Raw genomic sequence first — 18,436 nt, 5'->3', positions numbered from 1 at the left:
AGAAAGAGACAGAGAGAGAAAGAGACACAGGGGAATAGACAGGGAAAGAATTAGAGGCGCAGCAATAGAGTCAGACATCAAGAGACATATATATAGGGGGAGACAGTGAGCGAGAAAGAGACAGCGAGAGAGAGACAGTGGGGCACAGTGGCAGGGGGAGACAGTGAGCGAGAAAGAGACAGCGAGAGAGAGAGAGACAGTGGGGCACAGTGGCAGGGGGAGCAGAGCACAGAGAGAGAGACAAAGAGAGTAAAAAACAGAGCCTGCAAGCCCTCACCTGTAGGAGAAGCTGTCTCCAGATCCTATTGAAGGCGAGCCTAAACCAAAAAGATGAATTATCATTCCCACAAATGTAACTTCAGGTACTCCCCCCTCACCTCCCAGTTTTTTTCCAGAACTTCCTGTTTTTGTTATAAATTCATGCACTCTTACTACACTGTATATACTTCCCCTCACTCGCTCCTGTCGAGTCTGTTTCCCTTCTCCCGAATGACCCCCAGTCTCTCTACCCCTTCCTCAGGGATTAACTCCAGGGGCAAGATTCTCCGACCCCCCCGCCGGGTCGGAGAATCGCCGAGGGCTGGCGTGAATCCCGCCCCCGCCGGTTGCCGAATTCTCCGGCACCGGATATTCGGCGGGGGCGGGAATTGCCCCGGATGGGCCGAAGTCCCGCCGGCGTAGATTAAACCACCTCTCTTACCGGCGGGACAAGGCGGCACGGGCGGGCTCCGGGGTCCTGGGGGGGGGGCGCGGGGCGATCTGGCCCTGGGGGGGGTGCCCCCACGGTGGCCTGGCCAGCGATCGGGGCCCACCGATCCGCTGGCGGGGCTGTGCCGTGGGGGCACTCTTTCCCTTCCGCCTTCGCCACGGTCTACACCATGGCGGAGGCAGAAGAGACTCCCTCCACTGCGCATGCACGGGAATGCCGTCAGCCCGGAGATGTCATTTCCGCGCCAGCTGGCAGGGTACCAAAGGCCTTTTCCGCCAGCTGGCGGGGCGGAAATTTGTCCGGCGCCGGCCGAGCCACTCAAGGTTGGGGCTCGGCCCCCAAAGATGCGGAGCATTCCACACCTTTGGGGCGGCGCGATGCCCGACTGATTTGCGCCGTTTTGGGCGCCAGTCGGCGGACATCGCATCGATACCGGAGAATTTCACCCCAGGTCTGTGTGCCTTCCCTCAGAGAATGATCCCAGTCTGTCTCCCTCTCCCTCAGGGAATGACCCCCAGTCTGTCTCCCTCTCCCTCAGGGAATGACCCCCAGTCTGTCTCCTCTCCCTCAGGGAATGATCCCAGTCTGTCTCCTCTCCGTCAGGGAATGATCCAGTCTGCCTCCCTCTCCCTCAGGGAATGATCCCAGTCTGTCTCCTCTCCCTCAGGGAATGATCTCAGTCTGTCTCCCTCTCCCTCAGGGAATGATCCCAGTCTGTCTCCCTCTCCCTCAGGGAATGATCCCCAGTCTCCCTCCCTCAGGGAATGACCGCCAGTCTGTCTCCCTCAGGGAATGATCCCCAGTCTGTCTCCCTCTCCCTCAGAGAATGACACCAATCTGTCTCGCAATGCCCCCCCACCCCAAGGAATGATCCACAGATTGCCTCCTCTTCCCATCCCCCAGTGAATGACCACCAGTGAACTCCCCCCCCCTCCTCCCGCACTCTCACTCACAGGGAATGACAACCAGTCTAACTCCTCTCTCCTACCGCAGCCACTCTCCCTCTCCCTCCCAGGAGCCCCACCCCCCCCTCCCCGCCCACCCCGCCCTCCTCCTTTCCGACTCTGTCTCTACAGGCGGTTCACTCACCCACAAATGTGTCTCTGGGTGTGCTCCTACCGGACGTAATGGAGCTCCCTGTGGGCGTCTGCGAACCAGAGGGCAGAAGAGGTCACCGTGCAGGCAGAACGTGACATTCACTGACTGATCTGAACATTTAGCAATACATTTTCTTCTCTGACATAAGAAAAGCAGCGCCTACGCCACCCCTGCTACGGCCCACAGCCCCATCCCGAATCTGCTGGTTTCACAAGGCCACCACCAGCTTCCTCACTCAAGAACCTCACCTCAGCCCCGGGAAGCGATTGGGCGTCAGAGGGAGAAGGCAGCATTTGGGGGAGGTGGGGTTAGGATTTGTGCCTCGAATACCCCAGCGCAATGAGAAAGGGAGAGAGAGAAAGGGGGTGGATCTAACTGAAAAGTTTCTAAGTGGCATTTCAGAAATAAATTGTAGGCTTCAATGAAGTTACTGTGAAAAGCCCCTAGTCGCCACATTCCGCCGCCTGATCGGGGAGGCTGGAACGGGAATTGAACCCGCGCTGCTGGCCTTGTTCTGCATGACAAGCCAGCTGTTTAGCCCACTGTGCTAAACCAGCCCCAGGCAGGTTTGGCTGGGAGTTTCTCCCCGGCTCTTTCGCCGAGTTCCTCACAGCTATCTAATCACACTTAGGGCACGATTCTCCGGCCTCGTTGCCCACTCGTTTGAGTGAAACATGGCCGGTGGATAGCAGGAGAGGCGGAAAACGAGAACCGTGCCGGGCCAAACCATTTACTAGGCAACCGGCCCGCTCACGTAGGCAAAATCGAGATCTCGCCATAGTGTGGCGAGAAACCAATTATCACCACTTAAGCCCTATTTTCATACTATTAGCGGGAGCCACCCCATATCCAAAGGCCTCCAGTGATTCAGTTCCACCCCCCAGCAAGTGGTCACGCTAGCGCCAATTAGAACTCCTTTATAAAAATGTGAACCTGGCGGATGGACTACTGCAGGGAGCCAATGAGTGTGTACAGCCATCTTCGCTCACAGACCATGAGCCCGGGGTACTGGGCATGCTGCCACTGTTCTCGGAGGAAGAGGGGGGGCAATCAGGGCGTTCAGCCCTGGTTGGGGGGGGGCTGCAGCCATTGGGGGCTGGGGGTATCAGGGCTGAGGGGGAGCGGGCCCTGTGGGCAGTAGGGGTAGGGGGGGTAGGCATCTGCCATGCCAACCCCTGAACTGCGTGTTGCCTTACCGGCGGCAACTCTAGCCCCTGCCTGTCTGCCCCCCCAAACCACCCATACCGCCTACTGACCGCGGAGGCCTCTGGCCTTGTGGTTGCAGGTCATTGCTAATAGGGAATTGGCAATCGTGGTTAAGTGCGCACTTCACACATCCCAAGTGGATCCCCGTGGGCGGGCAGCCATGTAGCATGTGGGGCTCATTGCCCAGCATCCCAATCACACCTTGATGCATGGACACTGTGCTTGAACACTGCGGTGGCAGCACCACAGACCAACCTTCAATCACCCAGGAGATGGGCCAGTTCATCGGGCAGGCGGGCATGTCTGGGGGGATGGGGCATGGGATTGGTAGTCGGCCCGCATCGCGGAATAAAGAGGCAGAGGCGTCATACTGTTTGTTTTGAGGGTAATTTTTAAAAATAAATTTAGAGCACCCAATTCATTTTTTTCCAATTAAGGGGCAATTTGTCGTGGCCAATCCACCTACCCTGCACATCTTTGGGGTGTGGGGGCGAAACCCACGCAGACACGGGGAGAATGTGCAAACTCCACACGGACACTGACCCAGAGCCGGGATCGAACCTGGGACCTCGGCGCCGTGAGACAGCAGTGCTAACCACTGCGCCACTTTGCTGCCCCGTGTTGAGAGTATTTTAATGTTCCTCATCCAAGTGTACACCAGTGCCCCACTATCCCAATAGTGCTGCTCCACTATCCTCACCCTCCCTCAAAATCCTCTCCCATTCCAACGCAAACTCCACTCCTTACCTCCACCGACCCTCGCCCCTTCCCCCCACCCCCAGTGCCCTCAGTGATCCTCTATGTGCTTGGCCTTCCTTGCTCTACCGCTACGTCTAGGTGTGACCCCAGGCTGCACATCAAAGGTGGGGGCAGCCAACTGCTTTCCTCGTCCCATGGACTTCGATGTCCCTGGCGGGCATCCTCTGGGGGTTCTGAGGCTGGAGGGCACCAGCGCACTTGTCGGCAGCACATGCACAGCCGCACCGTCCTGTTCCCGGCGCTGGCTGCGAGACGCGGCCTCATCAGTGGGTGGAACAGGGCAGAACGGTAGCGCAGTGGTAGCACAGCAGCCTCACGGTGCCGAGGTCCCAGGTTCGAACCCGGCTCTGGATCCCTGTCCGTGTGGAGTTTGCACATTCTCCCCGTGTTTGCGTGGGTTTCACCCCCACAACCCAAAAATCCTGAATCTGGGGCTGGTTGTCTCGGTGCCATGGCTGAGGGGTTTGGCTGTGCAAGTGCTGTTTAAGTGCTGCTTGACCTTGTTAGCGAGTGGGGCTGGCGAGTGCGGTCCTGGTGAATCGGCTGGTGACCCTTCATTCGCGGCGTAAAGCCCCATGGGCCTCGTTAATTGGACTAATTAACGTTGAATAGCGTTGCCAGGCTCGAGCGCCGGGAAGCTCGCAGTTGTTCCCGCTCGCTTCCATACTCAGAAATGTTTCCGGAGAAGCGCGGCCTTCGTTACTTTTTCGGGCCCTGGGGAGTTTCTCCCCGGTCAAGCCCACACTTCAAATTTTTTCCCTTACTGGGGAGCTGAACTCGCTTGTCAGATCGACGGCTCAGAGATCGGGCTGGCATTTTAGAGTCATAAAGTCATACAGCATAGAAAAGGCCCTTCGGCCCACCTATCAGCGCCGCTCAGAAACAACGACGTAACGATACCAATCCCATTTTCCAGCATTTCTTCCAAATTTTAATAGTGCCCCGATCTCTAAGGGTCCCCCACACCCCCACCTACAGGCAATGTTGCTTCTCACACACATTGGCACTACTCCACACCCCCCAAATGAGGACACCTCGCTATGGGTCGCTGAGGGCACCCCTTTTCAGGCCTTTCCACACCCCCTTTTGCCCCCCCCCCCTCCTTTCAGGACCCCCCACATGTCACCTCCTAACCTTTCGGAGGCCGCGTCATACCCGCCCTTCACTGCCCCACTCCACCCTTCATAACCCCCGCCTCATCCCTCCTTTCATTGGCAGGTTCCCCTCAGTCTCTGACCATTTAGGGTAGGTCATGCCTCACAAACCTTATTGAGTTCTTTGAGAAGGTGACTGAACAGGTAGACGAGGGTAGAGCAGTTGATGTGGTGTATATGGATTTCAGCAAAGCGTTTGATAAGGTTCCCCACGGTAGGCTATTGCAAAAAATACGGAGGCTGGGGATTGAGGGTGATTTAGAGATGTGGATCAGAAATTGGCTAGCTGAAAGAAGACAGAGGGTGGTGGTTGATGGGAAATGTTCAAAATGGAGTACAGTCACAAGTGGAGTACCACAAGGATCTGTTCTGGGGCCGTTGCTGTTTGTCATTTTTATCAATGACCTAGAGGAAGGCGCAGAAGGGTGGGTGAGTAAATTTGCAGACGATACTAAAGTCGGTGGTGTTGTCGATAGTGTGGAAGGATGTAGCAGGTTACAGAGGGATATAGATAAGCTGCAGAGCTGGGCTGAGAGGTGGCAAATGGAGTTTAATGTAGAGAAGTGTGAGGTGATTCACTTTGGAAGGAATAACAGGAATGCGGAATATTTGGCTAATGGTAAAGTTCTTGAAAGTGTGGATGAGCAGAGGGATCTAGGTGTCCATGTACATAGATCCCTGAAAGTTGCGACCCAGGTTGATAGGGTTGTGAAGAAGGCCTATGGAGTGTTGGCCTTTATTGGTAGAGGGATTGAGTTCCGGAGTCGGGAGGTCATGTTGCAGCTGTACAGAACTCTGGTACGGCCGCATTTGGAGTATTGCGTACAGTTCTGGTCACCGCATTATAGGAAGGACGTGGAGGCTTTGGAGCGGGTGCAGAGGAGATTTACCAGGATGTTGCCTGGTATGGAGGGAAAATCTTATGAGGAAAGGCTGATGGACTTGAGGTTGTTTTCGTTGGAGAGAAGAAGGTTAAGAGGAGACTTAATAGAGGCATACAAAATGATCAGGGGGTTGGATAGGGTGGACAGTGAGAGCCTTCTCCCGCGGATGGATATGGCTGGCACGAGGGGACATAACTTTAAACTGAGGGGTAATAGATATAGGACAGAGGTCAGAGGTAGGTTCTTTACGCAAAGAGTAGTGAGGCCGTGGAATGCCCTACCTGCTACAGTAGTGAACTCGCCAACATTGAGGGCATTTAAAAGTTTATTGGATAAACATGTGGATGATAATGGCATAGTGTAGGTTAGATGGCTTTTGTTTCGGTGCAACATCGTGGGCCGAAGGGCCTGTACTGCGCTGTATTGTTCTATGTTCTATGTTCTATTGGCACCACCACCCTGGGAGTGCTCCTGTTGGCTTTTTAGTGCCACCCGGGCACAGTAGCAGATGCCAGCCTGGCAGTGCCAAGGTGTCAGAAGGAGAGCCAGGGTGACATCCTGCCCTGCCTCTGACAAGCCAGAGGTCTCCAATGACCTGGTAGACACAACAGGTGCTGTGATACCTGGTCCACGTTTGTGTGGACCAGCACTAATCGAGGCCTGAGGGGCCAGCACTGAGGGGGCAGTTAGATCACGAGAGGCCATTAGATCGGGCTTCCATCTTGCTATTGAGACGGCGATTACCCTTAATTGGCCTCAATTAGCTTTGTGCCACGTCTAGGCGGATCCAGATACCGCCAACGGGAGCGGGCTGGTTAGATCGTAAACCACTCAGCACCTGCTGCAGTTCTGATTTAGGTCTCTCCCACGATCTAACCGACCCGCATGGATCTTCGCCGGAGCACAACGTGGCATTTAAATCGCACCCAGGGTGCGTTTCAGAACCCTACTGCAACACAAAAATACAGGATAGGCGGAGGGTCCAACCCACTGGACCCATGGTGGGAAACGTTCCCAGCTAAGGGCACGGGGCTTGTTTGCGGCCGGGGTAACAAGGGCCAGAGGAGAACAGTTGGAGCTCAGGGTTTGTCCATCCTCCACTGCTGGGCCTGGTGTCTCCAGGAACTGACGACCAATCTCCAGGAAGCCACAGTGGGAACCTGGAGAAAAGTTGTCAGGACTTTTTAAAAATCCATACGTTTTTGCAACATTTTGATTACCAAGCTGTAAAAATATTGAAAATGATGGGCAGGGGAGGCCGTTTGGCTGTCGGCAGAGCATCTTCCATCGGGCAATGAGTCCTTTTTGCTTTCCAGTGAGTGTATGTGAGGTTGTGCGTCACAAGGATGGGTTCATTGGCTGACTAATGGCCGGAGCGTGGGTGTGAATCTTGCGATGGAACCTCCAGGGATACATTCAAGCACGAAACAAAAAAAAAATGCTTGCGGATCCTGGGAAACTGGAACAGAAAATGCTGGAAATACATAAAAGGTCTGGCAGCATCTGTGGAGAGAGAGAGAGAGAGAGCGAGGGTGAGTTGAAGAACAGTCATACGGGCTCGAAACGTTAACTCAGTTTCTTTCTTTCACCACAGATGCTTCCAGAACTGCAGGGCCGGGATTGTGGGCGGTAACAGAAAATTTGGAGAGGCAGCCAAAAAAGTCCACTAATCTTCGGTGGAACAGGAAAATCCCAGCTGTGGGAAGACTGGAAAATTCCGCTCGCAGGATAGCTATTTGGGTCTGCTTTGTGTTGTGTATTTCAGTACGTGTGTCTGTATTTGTGTATTTGTATGAGTGTGTACTTGAGTGTGCATGCATGTGTATCTGTGTATGTGTCCACACTGTGTATGTATATGTCTGTGCATTTGTGTGTGTCTGTATTTGTGTTTGTGTATCTGTATGTGTGCCTATATTTGCGTCTGTGTATTTGTGTGTGCCTGTATGAGTGTATCTGTGCATTTCTGAGTATTTGCATTGCACGCATATCTGTGCTCGTGTATTTGCGTGTCTGTGTATTTGTGTGTGCATGTGTCTGTGTATTTGTGTGTGTTTGCATGCGTGTAGGCCGATATATGTGTATTTGTGTATTTCTGTATTTGTGTGTATCTGTACAATTGTGTGTACCTGTGTATTTGCATGCGTGTGCATGTGTGTATTTGTGTGGCTGCGTGGGTCTGTGTATGTGTGTGTGTATATGCATGCATCTATGTGTGTGCCTGTCTGTCTGTGTGTGTGGCTATGTACGTGTGTGTGTTTGTGTACGACAACGCTGCCAGGCACGGAACGCTACTTGTAAAGGCTGTGGGAAGAAGGGCCACTTCGCAAAAGCCTGCCAGGCCCGACCCCCCCCATAATCTTCTAGGCCCAGCAGCTGCCATGCCACCCGCCATGGGCGACCCGTGGGCACCGCCATCTTTAATCTCAGCCGCCACGTGCGACCTACGAGGGTCGCCATCTTGGACGCCATCTCGCACCTCGCCCGCCACATGCGACTCATGGGGGCCGCCATCTTGGGACCCCTCCGCTGCCTCCCGCGAACCCAGCTCGCCTGACCATACTCTGGCCGCTGTTACCGCCGACCGGTCCGCCGACCGTCTTCCGACACTCGCCTCCGTCACACTGGACCAGTCCCGGCCGCACAACCTCGCGACGTCCACAATGACCGTCCGGATCAAAGGGCTCGAGACGGCCTGCCTTTTCGACTCCGGGAGCATAGGCAGCTTCATACACCCAGATACGGTAAGGCGCTGCTCCCTCCCCATCCAACCGTGACCCAGAAAATCTCCCTGGCTTCCGGATCCCACGCAGTGGAGATCCAGGGGTACTGTGTCGCGACCCTCACTGTGCAAGGCGTAGAGTACACCAACATTAGGCTCTACATCCTCCCCCATCTCTGCGCTGCCCTATTACTGGGGCTCGATTTCCAGCACCACCTCCAGAGCCTTACCCTAAAGTTCAACATACCACTCCCCCCCCCACCGTCTGTGCCTCGCGACCCTTAAGATCGCCCCACCCTCCCGCTTCGCAAACCTCACCCCGGACTGTAAGCCTGTCGCTACCAGAAGCAGACGCTACAGTGCCCAGGACAGGGCCTTCATCAGGTCAGAGGTCCAGCGACTCCTGCGAGAGGGGATCATTGAGGCGAGTACCAGCCCCTGGAGAGCCCAAGTGGTGGTCGTCAAGACTGGGGAGGAGCACAGGATGGTCATCGATTATAGCCAGACCATCAACCGGTACACGCAGCTCGATGCGTACCCCCTCCCCCCCATATCTGACATGGTCAATCAGATTGCGCAGGATCGAGTCTTCTCTACAGTTGACTTGAAGTTTGCGTACCACCAGCTCCCTATCCGCCCAGAGGACCGCCAATACACTGCCTTCGAGGCAGACGGCCACCTCTATCACTTCCTCAGGGTTCCCTTTGGTGTCACCAACGGGATATCGGTCTTCCAAAGGGAAATGGACCGAACGGTTGACAAGTACGGGCTGCGGGCCACATTCCCGTACCTAGACAACATCACCATCTGCAGCCGTGACCAGCAGGACCATGACGAGAACCTCCGGCACTTCCTCCACACCGCGAAACTCCTGAACCTCACTTATAATAGAGAGAAATTTGTCTTTCGCACAACCCGCCTGGCTATCCTCGGCTACGTCGTGGAACACGGAGTCCTAGGGCCCGACCCCGACCGCATGCGCCCCCTCCTGGAACTCCCCCTTCCCCACTGCCCCAAGGCCCTGAAGAGATGCCTGGGGTTCTTCTCTTACTGTGCCCAGTGGGTTCCCAACTACGCGGACAAGACTCACCCACTGATCAAGTCCACCACATTTCCCCTGGCGACTGAGGCCCGACTGGCCTTCGATCGCATCAAAGCAGACATTGCCAAAGCCACGATGCACGCTGTGGACGAGTCCATCCCTTTCCAAGTGGAGAGCGATGCGTCGGACTTTGCTCTGGCCGCTACACTCAACCAGGCGGGCAGGCCCGTGGCTTTCTTCTCCCGTACCCTCCATGTCTCCAAAATTCGACACTCCTCCGTCGAAAAAGAGGCCCAAGCCATAGTAGAAGCTGTGAGACATTGGAGGCATTACCTGGCCAGCAGGCGATTCACTCTCCTCACGGACCAACGGTTGGTTGCCTTCATGTTTAACAATACACAGCGGCTCAAAATCAAGAACGACAAGATCCTGACGTGGAGGATCGAGCTCTCCACCTACAGCTATGACATCTTGTATCGGCCCGGGAAGCTCAATGTGCCCCCAGATGCCCTCTCCCGCGGTACATGTGCCAGCGCACAAGTAGACCCACTCAGGGCTCTCCACAACGACCTGTCACCCGGGGGTCACCGCTTTTTCCACTTTATCAAGGCTCGCAACCTGCCCTACTCCATCGAGGAGGTCAGTTCCGTGACCAGGAACTGCCAGGTCTGCGCGGAGTGAAAACCGCACTTCTATCGGCCAGACAGAGCACATCTGGTAAAGGCCTCCCGCCCTTTTGAGCGCCTCAGCATGGACTTCAAAAGGCCCCTCCCCTCCACTGACCGTAACGTGTACTTCCTCAACATCGTTGATGAGTACTCCAGATTCCCCTTCGCCATCCCCTGCTCTGATCTCTGCCTCCGTTATCAAGGCCCTGCACAGCCTTTTCACCCTGTTCGGGTTCCCCGCCTATATCCACAGTGATTGGGGCTCCTCCTTTATGAGCGATGAGTTGCGTCAGTTCCTGCTCAGCAAAGGCATCGCCTCCAGCAGGACGATCAGTTATAACCCCCGGGGAAACGGACTGGTGGTGAGGGAGAACACGATGGTCTGGAAGGCCGTCCTCCTGGCCCTACGGTCTAGAGGTCTCCCTGTCTCCCGCTGGCAGGAGGTCCTCCCCGATGGGCTGAACTTCATCCAGTCGCTTCTATGTACGGTCACTAACCAGACTCCTCATGAGCATATGTTTGCCTTCCCCAGGAAGTCCACCTCCGGGGTCTCGCTCCCATCCTGGCTGACGGTCCCAGGGTTCATTCTTTTCCGCAAGCATGCGAGGAGCCATAAAACCGACCCCCTCATCGAGAAGGTCCTGCTGCTCCATGCGAACCCCCAATATGCCTACGTGACACACCAGGACGGGCGGCAGGACACGGTCTCCCTTCGGGATTTGGCTCCTGCAGGCTCCCTGGCGAAAACCACCACCACACCCCACCCTACACCGTCTCCCCTCACCCCGCCCACCTCCCTCACGAACTAACTCCCACAGGCCCACCGAGGACAAGCACCATCACCCCCGCCCATACACCGCACCCCCCTTCGCCGACTCAACATCTGGGTGAAGAAGATGACAACACGCTCCCGGACGCGCAGGTCTCGACGACGGCGCCAACACCACAGCCGGGACTGAGGCGGTCACAGCGGAAGGTCAAGGCCCCTGACAGACTTGACCTTTAACACCACTTCACCCCCGCCGGACTTTTTTTAAACAGGGGGTGAATGTGGTAAACCATGGGCGAAAGTCTCCTACCCGCCCCGCCACATTTCTGCGCCGACCGGCCGGCGGGAGTCTCCGTAACACCGGCCGGTCAATGGGGTTTCCCATTGTGGGGCAGCCCCACGCCGTCGGGAAACCCCCAGGCGCCGGCAGAACGGAGACTCCCGCCGGCGGAGAATGACGCCCCTAGTTATTGTGTTTATTGTATTAAATTCACTGTGCTGTGTTGTACATTCCTGGGCTTGTCCAGGCTGGCTCTGCCTGTGGCTCCTCCCCCGGGGCTTCTGTATAAAAGTGGCAAGTCTCCGCCTCCGGACCCAGTTCGGTCCAAAGGCTGGAGGCTTGCTGTTTAGTGTACTAAAGCCTCAGTTACGTTTATCACTCGTCGTATATTATTGATGGTGTATCAGCAGACACACTGTAGACACAGAGGGAGGTGGGAGCAGACGCACTGTAGACATAGTGGGTGCTGAGAGCAGACACGCTGGAGACACAGAGGGAGGTGGGAGCAGACACACTGGAGACACAGTGAGAGGTGGGAGCAGACACACTGTAGACACAGTGGGAGGTGGGAACAGACACACTGTAGAGACAGAGGGAGGTGAGAGCAGACACACTGTCGACACAGTGGGAGGTGGGAGCAGACACACTGTAGACACTGTGGGAGGTGGGAGCAGACACACTGTAGACCCAGAGGGAGGTGGGAGCAGACACACTGTAAACACAGTGGGAGGTGGGAGCAGACACACTGTAGACACTGTGGGAGGTGGGAGCAGACACACTGTAGACACAGAGGGAGGTGAGAGCAGACACAGTGGGAGGTGGGAGCAGACACACTGTAGACACAGAGGGAGGTTTAGAGCAGACACACTGTAGAGACAGAGGGAGGTTTAGAGCAGACACACTGTAGACACAGAGGGAGGTTTAGAGCAGACACACTGTAGAGACAGAGGGAGGTGGGAGCAGACACACTGTAGACACAGAGGGAGGTTTAGAGCAGACACACTGTAGACACAGAAGCAGGTGAGAGCAGACACACTGTAGACACAGTGGGTGCTAAGAGCAAACACACTGGGCGTCATTCTCCGACCCCCCGCCGGGTCGGAGAATGGCCGTTGGCCGCCGTGAATCCCGCCCCCGCCCCCGCCGAAGTCTCCGCTCCCGGAGATTGGGCGGGGGCGGGAGCCGGCCGCGCCGGTTGGCGGGACCCCCCGCTGGATTCTCCGGCCCGGATGGGCCGAAGTCCCGCCCAGGAATTGCCTGTCCCGCCGGCGTAAATCAAACCTGGTATTTACCGGCGGGACCAGGCGGCGTGGGCGGGCTCCAGGGTCCTGGGGGGGGCGATCTGACCCCGGGGGGTGCCCCCACGGTGGCCTGGCCCGCGATCGGGGCCCACCGATCCGCGGGCGGGCCTGTGCCGAGGGGGCACTCTTTCCCTTCCGCCTCCACCACGGCCTCCACCATGGCGGAGGCGGAAGTGACTCTCCCCACTGCGCATGCGCGGGAAACTGACAGCGGCCGCTGACGCTCCCGCGCATGCGCCGCATTTCCGCGCCAGCTGGCGGGGCAACAAACGCCATTTCCGCCAGCTGGCGGGGCGGAAATCCCTCCGGCGTCGGCCTAGCCCCTCAATGTTGGGGCTAGGCCGCCAAAGATGCGGAGACTTCCGCACCTTTTTGCCGGCGCGATGCCCGTCTGATTTGCGCCGGCTTTGGCGCCAGTCGGCGGGCATCCCGCCGTTGGGGGAGAATTTCGCCCACTGTGTCTCCAAGATGGCTCTGGAGCGTAGAAATTATCTGCAAGCTCGCCCCCAAAGATCCTCTTTCTACATCTATTGTACCCGTACTAACCTTTTAACACCTAATTCTAACACTAATATTATCTCTAACAATGCTCTTTTATGTTTACTCACAGGTCTGGCGACTCTCCGACATCCGTGGACCAGCCCACATGACCCGACACAACCCGACCCGGCAGGACTCCACCAGAGATCCGACCATTACCTCCACCTGGAAATGGAAGAGGCCCGACGCGGAGTCCTAACCCTGACCTTGCTAGGAATCGACCCGGCTCCTGAAGCGCCCGACCCGGCCTAGGAACGCCCCCGGCCCATGACCCAGAACGCCTGTCCAAGCCTCCGGACACGAGACTTGACCCAAACTTGAGAGGCCTGCCCAGAGCCCCGACTTACTGGAAGATGGAGAAGAGGAGAATCGACATGGAGGCCCGATCTCAGGAACGCCCAACCCGCCACCAACCCTGGAACCGACCACGTGACCCAGCCCACCCTGACCCAGGAAGACCTTGCCAGTGACCCAACCCCAGACTAAACACTCCCAAAACAGTGAAGACCCGAAGCGAGAATCCAAACACGCCGAAAGGTAGACACATCCTTGTGTAATCTCAGGGCCTGACCAGATCACTAACAAGTCCCCCTTGGCGGCTCCGAAATCGCAACTAGCGCCTGGAACCCCACCAGATTCAAACACTTATCTTCCACAAGTTTAGACTTCTCCCATTGCATCTCAGGACTATCCAGAAGCAGCCGTCGAACCAGGAAACGAGGGAAACATGCTGGGCTGCAGGTGACACTAAAACAACGCGGTTTCAAGTCTGCCCTCCCCAGCATAACCTGGCAGACGTCCAAGCGATCGAAAACAAGCTGGACGACCTTAACGCTAGACTTACCTCTCAGCGGGGAATTAAGAGACTGCTGTGTGCTCTGTTTCACAGAGACTTGCCTCACCCCCGCCTTACCGGACTGTGCCATACAACCTTACGGCTTAATTCACCGGACGGACCGTACCGCATCATCAGGCAAAGCGAAGCGTGGAGGGGTTTCCTCCTCATCAACCCCTCCTGGTGCTCGGATGCGGCGACCCTGGCGAACTACTGCTCCCCGGACCTGGAATACCTGACTGTGAAGTGCCGTCCATACTACCTTTCATGGGAATTCTCTTCTGCCATCAACACGGCGGTCTTCATGGGCAGCTCGGTGGCGCAGTGGTTAGCACTGCTGCCTCACAGCGCCGAGATCCCAGGTTCGATCCCGGCTCTGGGTCACTATCCGTGTGGAGTTTGCACATTCTCCCCGTGTTTGCGTGGGTTTCGCCCCCACAACCCAAAGATGTGCAGGGTAGGTGGATTGGTCACGCTAAATTGCCCCTTAATTGGAAAAAAATTGGGTACTCTATATTTATTTTAAAAAACACGGTGGTCTACATCCCACCCCAGGCGGAAGTGAAGAAGGTGCTTGATGAATTGTACACCCATATAAATAAAAGTGAAACAGAACACTCGGAGGCCTTGTTTATCATGGCTGGGATCATCAACCAAGCCAACACCAAGACTGTACTGCCAAAATTCCACCAACACATCTCCTGACCCGATAGGGACCCCAACATCGTTGGCCACTGCTAACAAACATCAAGGGCGTCTACCGATCCATCCCCCAAACGCAGTTCGGAAAATTGGACCAATAAACGGTGATCCTTCTCCCAGCATATAAGCAGAAACTTAAGCAGGAGAATCCAGTTAAGAAGGTCGTGCAATGCTGGTCCGAGGCAACGGAAGAGCTCCTACATGACTGCTTGGAGTCAGTGGACTGGTCCATATTCTAGAACTCAGTAGCCAACCTAAACGAGTATGACAGCACCATCACAGACTTCATCAGCAAGTGTGTAGAAGATTGTGTGTCAATGAAGGTAGTACGTGTGTTTCCCAACCAGAAACCATGGTTTAACCAGGAGATTCACGCTCTACTGAAGGCCACGTCTGAGGCGTTCAAGTCAGGTGACCCTGACCTATGCAAGAAATCTAGGTATGACCTCTGCAAAGCCATCAGGGATGCCAAGAGACAATTCCAGACCAAGCTAGAGTCACAGACTACCAACACGGACTCTCGTCGTTTGTGGCAAGTCTTAAACAATATAACGGGATACAAAGCAAAACCGAGTAGAATCTCTAGCAACAGAGCACCCCTCCCCGATAAACTCAATACATTCTATGCTCGTTTTAAGCAGGAAACAAACAAACCATTGCCAGCTGCCCCTACAGCCTTGGATCACCCAGACCTCCCATCATAGTCTCCGAAGTCAGATTGACCTTCTTGAACGTGAACCCATGGAAAGCAATGGGTCCTGACAGAGTCCCTGGTCATGCACTCAGATCCTGCGTGGACCATCTGGCGGCTGTGTTCATGGACATCTTCAACCTATACTTACTCCGATCCAGGGTACTACCTGACTGAAGAAGACCTTCATCACACCGGTACCAAAGAAAAACCAGGTAATTTGCCTCAACGACTACCGTCCTGTGGCCTTGACATTGATCGTTATCAAGGGCTTCGAGAGGTTGGTCATGAGGCACATCAACTCCATACTCCCAGAATGCCTAGATTCACTGCAATTCGCATACCGTCACAATGGGTCCACAGCAGACACCATCTCCCTGGCCCTACACTCATCCCTGGAGCATCTTGACAACAAGGACTTCTACGTCAGACTCCTATTCATTGACTACATCTCCGCCTTCAACACCATAATCCCAGCCAAGCTCATATCAAAACTCCAAAATCAGGGCAGCACGGTGGTGCAGTGGGTTAGCCCTGCTGCCTCACGGCGCCGAGGTCCCAGGTTTGATCCTGGCTCTGGGTCACTGTCCGGTGGCGTTTCCACATTCTCTCCGTGTCTGCGTGGGTTTCTCCCCCACAACCCAAAGATGTCCAGGGTAGGTGGATTGGCCACGCTAAATTGCCCCTTAATTGGAAAAAATGAATTGGGTGCTCTAAATTTATATTAAAAATCTCCAAAACCTCGGACTTGGCTCCTCCCTCTGTAACTTGATCCTCGACTTCCTGACCCATAGACCACAATCAGTAAGGATAAAGAATGACACCTCCATCCACGATAGTCCTCAATACTGGGGCCCCGCAAGGCTGCGTGCTTAGCCCCCGACCATACTCCCTGTACACACATGACTGTGTGGCAAAATTTGGCTCCAACTCCATCTACAAGTTTGCTGATGACTCGACCATTGTGGGTCGGATCTCAAACAACAATGGGTCAGAGTACAGGAGGGAGATAAAGAACCTAGTGGTGTGGTGCAACAATAACAATCTCGCCCTCAATGTCAGCAAAACTAAGGAGCTGGTCATTGACTTCAGGAAGCGAAGTGTAGGTACCTCTGTCTGCACCAATGGTGCCGAGGTGGAGATGGTTGACAGCTTCAAAATCCTAGGTGTGCTGATCATCAACTATCCGTCCTGGTCCACCCATGTTGGTGCTACGACCAAAAAAGCTCAAGAGCCCTATACTTCCTCAGGAAACTAAGGAAATTTGGCATGTCCACATTGACTCTTACTAATTTTTACAGATGTACTATAGAAAGCATCCTATCTGGCTGCATGACAGCCTGGTATGGCAACTGCTTGGCTCAAGACTGTAAGAAACTACAGAGAGTCGTGAACACAGCCCAGTCCATCATGTGAACCCGCCTCCCATCCATTGACTCTGTTTATGCTTCCCACTGCCTTGGCAAAGCAGGCAGCATAATCAAAGACCCCTCCCAACTGGGTTATTTTCTCTTCCAACCTCTTGCATCGGGCAGGCGATACAAAAGTCTGAGAACACGCACTAACAGATTCAAAATCAGCTTCTTCCCCACTGTTACAAGACTCCTGAATTACCCTCTTATGGACTGAACTGATCTCTCCTCCCATCTTCTCTACTGTGTAGAACGACACTCTGTATGCTTCACTCGATGTCTATGTCTATGTATTTACATTGTGTATTTATTGTATGTCCTATCTTTTCCATGTATGGAACGATCTGCCTGGAATGTACACAGAACAATAATTTTCACTGTACTTTGGTACACATGACAATATCTAAATCGGTAAGACACAGAGGGCGGTGAGAGCAGACACACTACAGACACAGAGGGAGGTGAGAGCACTCACACTGTAAAGACACAGAGGGAGGTGAGAGCAGTCATGCTATATGTTGACTGTTGAATAATGGTACTTACCAGCAGACCACCTGATCGGGATATACTGTTCCAAGTCAGCCGTCCCACTGAACCTGGCCTGCTATTTGAAGGGATGTGAGAGAGAGGGAGAGAGAGAATAATTCTACATTCAGCTCAGGACCTGCAGTAATTCCTTCAATAGTCTGGCTCCACTAGATGCTGTCTGAATCCCCGTCGACATCACACAGGAGTTGGGCAGGGATGAAGTAACTCAGCAGAGGGGGCCTGGGAGATGTGGATGGAGCCTGACTTCCTGTAGCTTTGTGCAGGGCTCTGTACCGTTCACGGTCTCTCCCCTACCGAGGCCGCCGGGACTAGGGGCGGGGGGAGGAAGCCTCACCCCTTGCTGCCAATGCCGAGGAAGCCCCGCGCTATCAGACATACCGGGCTTTGGATGAGGCACTAAGCAGAGGATCCCATCAGCTGCCATTCCAGAGGAGCGCCGGGAGTTCCACGGTTATGTCGGCAGACTGGAGAAGTTGCAGCTGCAGGCGGGGCTTGAATATCTCACCCGTCGGGCACACGCATTGGGTGGCTGCCAAATGTGCTTCCGGCTGCAATTGGGCCCGGAACCCCGTTTCACGCAATTTAACGGGGCAGCCAGCGGGAAATGCGTGCTGTGGGAAAGGCTCAGAGCTGTCCAAGAGTGACGGGAAGAGAAGACATGCACTGAGAAGAGGGAGGGTGCGGGGTTGACGTTTCTAACGTGCTCCCTCAGGGGAAGAGAAGGGGGTGTGGGCAGCCACTTGCGGAGCTGTCTCAGGGACCTGCTGACCCGTGAAAAATAAATAGCGACGGGAAAAGCTACGCAAAGAGTGTTGAGGTGCCGCATTGAAACACAGACCTCAGGCCCCGGACACATTTGTTAATTTTATTTCAGTCCAGACAGTTCATCCCTCCCTGGATCGAGGTTCAAGTTAAAACATTAAAGGCAAGCTGGACAATTGCCTCCCCCCCGGCCAACCGTGACAGCAGACAGGCCCCAGACAATTGCTTTCAATTGGCGCCTTAGAATAGAATTCCAATAGTGCAGGAAGAGGCCATTCGGCCCATCGATTCTGTACTGACTCTCTGAAAGAGCACCCTACCTAGGCCCACTCACCCCCTCCATCCCCGTAATCCCA

The 18,436-nt window shown here is 55.0% G+C and overlaps 1 long non-coding RNA gene across 1 annotated transcript; it reads right to left on the bottom strand.

Annotated features, from left to right (window-relative positions):
* Positions 1-277: 277 nt before the first annotated feature.
* LOC140422698 (uncharacterized) lies at positions 278-17,426 on the bottom strand. Its single transcript, XR_011947557.1, has 3 exons — positions 17,313-17,426; positions 1,799-1,856; positions 278-317 (listed from the first exon to the last, which is right to left on the bottom strand). It is a non-coding gene; the product is annotated as an uncharacterized lncRNA (long non-coding RNA).
* Between the last annotated feature and the right edge of the window lie 1,010 nt (positions 17,427-18,436).

The sequence above is a fragment of the Scyliorhinus torazame genome, chromosome 5 (assembly GCF_047496885.1).
Source record: "Scyliorhinus torazame isolate Kashiwa2021f chromosome 5, sScyTor2.1, whole genome shotgun sequence".
Classification (NCBI taxonomy): domain Eukaryota; kingdom Metazoa; phylum Chordata; class Chondrichthyes; order Carcharhiniformes; family Scyliorhinidae; genus Scyliorhinus; species Scyliorhinus torazame.
The sequence above is the reverse complement of the archived record's forward strand: the minus strand, read 5'-3'. Positions and strand labels throughout refer to the sequence as shown.